Source organism: Vulpes vulpes, chromosome 7 (assembly GCF_048418805.1).
Source record: "Vulpes vulpes isolate BD-2025 chromosome 7, VulVul3, whole genome shotgun sequence".
Lineage (NCBI taxonomy): Eukaryota > Metazoa > Chordata > Mammalia > Carnivora > Canidae > Vulpes > Vulpes vulpes.
In genome coordinates this window covers 91,886,291-91,891,203 of record NC_132786.1, presented here as the reverse complement: position 1 = coordinate 91,891,203, position 4,913 = coordinate 91,886,291, and the positions used below count along the sequence as shown (strand labels likewise).

The 4,913-nt window shown below is 40.7% G+C and overlaps 1 pseudogene; it reads left to right on the top strand.

The window, feature by feature from the left end:
* The first annotated feature begins 2,241 nt into the window (after nucleotides 1-2,241).
* LOC112923866 (fructose-bisphosphate aldolase A pseudogene) lies at nucleotides 2,242-4,647 on the top strand (annotated as a pseudogene).
* Nucleotides 4,648-4,913: the final 266 nt, after the last annotated feature.

Genomic DNA, 4,913 nt, shown 5'->3' with positions numbered 1-4,913 from the left:
TTGTCTGTATTTTATATAGAACAAAACTTATTTCTATGAGTCAAATGGAAAGGGTGGGAGGGGTGAGATTCATATAGTTATATATCAGTATTTAATTTCACATGGTGAGAGGATAGGATACCTTAAAGAGTATATAAAAAGTAAATGAGATGGGTAATATTTATTGCTTTATAGAGTATAAAATAATAGTTCTTAGAATTGAACATTGAGCAATACAGGGGTTAGGTGTGCCAATGCCTCACATAGCTAAAAATTTGCATATAATTTTGACTCCCCCAAAACTTAATTACTAATGGCCTACTGTTGACTGGAAGCCTTACCAATAACATGAAGAGTTGATTAATACATAGATGGTATGTTTTTGTATGACATAAGTATTCTTAGAGCAAACTAGAGAAAAGAAAATGTTAAGAAAATGATAAGGAAGAGAAAATACATTTACAGTACTGTCCTATATTTTCAGACAAAATCTGTGTATAAGGAGACCTGTACAATTCAAATGCATGTTATTTAAGGGTCAACTGTACTTTATCCTTTTAATGGTATACAATCAGATCTATCTTCTTTTACCAATATGAAAAAAAATGCAATCCTTCAAGTATTGTCACTTAAATACTTCTGAACAGGAACCATCACCTTTTATATGAAACTTTAGGAATTTGTCACTGGTATTACTAATTTTAATATTAATTTATTAGATACACACACACATACTTTGAAAGTTAACCTCTTATCAGACATCATTTGCAAATATCCACTTTTTTTCAGTAGGTTGGCTTTTCATTTTGTTGATCGTACACTATGCAAAAGCTTTTTGCTTTGATGTAGTCCTAGTTATTTTTGTTATTTTGCTGTTTTTTAAAAAATATTTCGTTTATTCATGAGAGATACAGAGAGAGAGAGAAGCAGAGACACAGGCAGAGGGAGAAGCAGACTCCATGCAGGAAGCCCAATGTGGAATTCGATCTCGGGACTCCAGGATCATGCCCTGGGCCAAAGGCAGGCACTAAACTGCTGAGCCACCCATGGATCCCCCAGTTTTTGCTGCTTTTGCCTGAGAAGGTAGATCCAAAAAGATATTGCTAAGACCAATGTACAAGAGATTACCTCTTATATTTTGTTTTGTTTTTAGGAGTTTTATGGTTATAGGTCTTGTGTTTTGGTCTTTAACCTATTTTGAGTTTATTTTTGTATGTGGTGTATGCAAGTGGTCAGTTTCATCCTTTTCCATGTAGCTGTCCACTTTTTCTAACACCATTTATTGAAGAGACTGTCTTTTCCCTATTGTGTATTCTTACCTCCTCTGTTGTAGATTAATTGACCGTACCTCTGTGGGTTTATTTCTGGGTTATATCCTGTTTTGTTCTTCTGTGTGTTTTTGTGCCAGTACCATACTGTCTTGATCACTATAGCTTTGTAGTATATTTTGAAATGTAGGAGCATAATATCTCCAGTTTTTTTTTTTCAAGATTGCTTTGGCTATTTGGGGTCCTTTGTAGTTCCATACAAATTTTAGAATTGTTTAGTTCTATGAAAAATACTATTGGTATTTTTTATAGGGATTGCATTGAATTTCTAGACTGCATTGGAGAGTATGTACATTTTAACAATATTCTTCCAATCCATAACAAAGTATATTTTTGTTTCATTTGTTTAAACAATAGAAAATATCAATTGAACTAAGAGCTGGTTCTTTGAAAAGGTAAGCAAAATTGATAAACCTTAGCCAAGCTCATTAAGAAAAAGAGAGGACTCAAATAAAATCAGAAATGAGATAGAAATTAAAATCAACTACACCAATGAAATAAAAAAGATTTTAAGAGACTATAATGAACAATTATGCCAACAAATTGGACAATCTAGAAGAAATGGATGCATTCCTAGAAACATGCAATCTTCCGAAACTAAATCAAAAAGAAATAGAGAGTCTAAACAGACTGATTACTACTAATGAAATTGAATCAATAATCACAAAGTTTCCAGCAACCAATTATATTCTCTTGAGAGATGTTGGTTGACTTTTACCTTTTGAAATGAAAGGGTTAATAAAGCAAGTGAAATTACTTGCAACACAAATTTATTCTTACTCTAATGGGACAGCATTTCCATAAATACTTCCTGTTTTTTTAAACCTCTTTTGAATTCACATTTATTAAATGGTATAAATGTGCCCTTGAGCCTTATGTAACCAATAAAAGGCAGGGATAGAATTTAGTAAAAGGAGGAAAATGTCAAAATTACATGCTTACCAGACAGAAGGGACTTGACTTGATAGCTATTACTGGAAGAAAGTGAGTTTTATAGTTCTACGTGTCCATATCTATATAAAATATGAGTATTTTAAATATTCCAAGACAGTTTGACCCTAATGTAGTCATTTACTAAGAAAGATAATCTGGAATCCTTTATAGGTGCTTGGGGTGTAATGAACACACATTATTAAATAAATAAATAAATAAATAGTCTTTCTAAAACCTTGAATAAAAATAAAGCGGTGTTCTTTGGCAAAGTATTTAATACATGGAATTCCATACTGTTTGAATTCAGTTTTGTTTTTTTAAATTCTCTCTCTCTCTCTCTCTCTCTCTTTTTTTTTACTATAGCTTCAACAGTTTTCAAGTAATTTTCATTACTTTATTGCATTTGCTAACTGGGCTGATAACTGCAATTTACCAATGTATAGCTACATGAAGAGTATCTATATATATACTGCAAGGTCAGTTAGTACTTCAGAAATTATGTTTAGAGTCACAATTCTGGAGATAGAATTCACTTTTCAATGGGCGCCTAGGTGACTCAGTGGTTGAGTGTCTGCCTTTGGCTCCCAGGGTCCTGGGATCAAGTCCCACATTGGGCTCCCCATAGGGAGCCTGCTTCTCCCTCTGCCTGTGTCTCTGCCTTTCTTTCTCTCATGAATAAATAAATAAAATCTAAAAAAAAAAAAACAAAAAACAAAAAAAACCTCACTTTTCAAGAAGGACTAAACTTTTTGGTGATTCAGAGTCTCAAGGTGAGGAAAGAGGAGGATATTTATGTTTTATTTATTTTTTTTATTTATGTTTAAACACATTCCTCCTATCTCCATCACAAATCGCAGAAACATGTGAACATTCAGGATTGAAATCGTAGATAGAGAATGGAGTTTAATTTGATAATGACTCGAATCTCTCAGTGATGCCCTAGATATAAATAGAGACTAAAAAGTCGAAAACTTTTATGGTTGTCTTTACTTGATTATTCCAGAGACATTTTAGAAGGTATAATTTGGAGTCCGCCCGCGGCCCGCCGCCCTCCACCCCGCGCCCCGCAAACCCACGCCCTCCCGTGCCAGGAACTGACCCGCAACGAGCCCTACCGATACCCAGCGCGGACCCCGGAGCAGAGGAAGGAGCTTTCTGACACCGCTCACCGACCGCATCGTGGCTCCGGGCAAGGGCATCCAGGCTGCAGATGAGTCCACTGGGAGCATCGCCAAGCGGCTGCAGTCCTTTGGCACCGAGAACACGGAGGAGAACCTGCGCTTCCACCGCCAGCTGTGCTGACCCCGCCGACCGCGTCAACCCCTGCGTTGGGGGTGTCAGCCTGTTCCACCAGACCCTGTACCAGAAGACCGCCGATGGGCGTCCCTTCCCCCAAGTCATCAAATCCAAGGGTGGCGTTGTAGGCATCAAGGTGGACAAAGGTGTGGGACCCCTGGCAGGAACAAATGGCGAGACTACCCCCCAAGGGCTGGACGGGCTGGCTGAGCGCTGTGCCCATACAGGAAGGACGGGGCTGACTTTGCCAAGTGGCGCCTGTGCTGAAATTGGGGGAACACACCCCCTCAGCCCTTGCCATCATGGAAAATGCCAACGTTCTGGCCCGTTATGCCAGCATCTGCCAGCAGAATGGCATCGTGCCCATTGGAGCCTGAGGTCCTCCCCGATGGGGACCATGACTTGAAGGGTTGTCAGTATGTAACCGAGAAGGTGCTGGCTGCTGTCTACAAGGCTCTGAGTGACCGCCACATCTACCTGGAAGGCACTTTGCTGAAGCCCAATATGGTAACCCCAGGCCATGCCTGCACCCATAAATATTCTCATGAGGAGATTGCCATGGCAACTGTCACAGCACTGCGCCGCCCGGTACCCCCCGCTGTTACTGGGATCACCTTCCTATCAGGCGGCCAGAGTGAGGAGGAGGCATCCATCAATCTCAGTGCCATCAACAAGTGCCCCCTGCTGAAGCCATGGGCCCTGACCTTCTCCAATGGCTGAGCCCTACAGGCTTCTGCCCTGAAGGCCTGGGGTGGAAAGAAGGAGAACCTGAAGGCTGCCCAGGAGGAGTATATCAAGCGAGCCCTGGCCAACAGCCTCGCCTGTCAGGGAAAGTACACCCCAAGTGGTCAGGCCGGGGCTGCAGCGAGTCCCTCTTCATCTCTAACCACGCCTACTAAGCAGAGGTGTTCTAAGGCTGCCCCCTCGACACTCCAGCCCCCGCCCTCTCCCACACTCACTCTTGAAGAGAGGGCCTCACCTGGGGCTCCAGGCTGCTCTTTCCCATCACTTTGGCCTCCCATGTGACATTGTTGTGTGGTGTTGTCTGTATATGCTAACTCCGTTGCTCTTTCCAGCCCACTGCCAATAAACGACTATTTAAGGTGGGGGGGGGGGGATGTAATTTGTTTGTAGTGTAGAGCAGTTGAAGGAGTATTGCATAAATTAGACTTGTCAAACCATTAGCATTGAAGTATTGGGAACCCTAAGGTACTAGATGGTTCTCTGTAAGACAGCAACAACTTAAGTTTCCTGTAGCCATGTAGGGAACATGAAAGTAAGGCTTAATTTCAGGGCAAGATGGGCCTATGACCTTTTTGATGTATAGTAAACTCTGATTAATGCTTACACTGAACGTGCTACAATAATCATTAACTC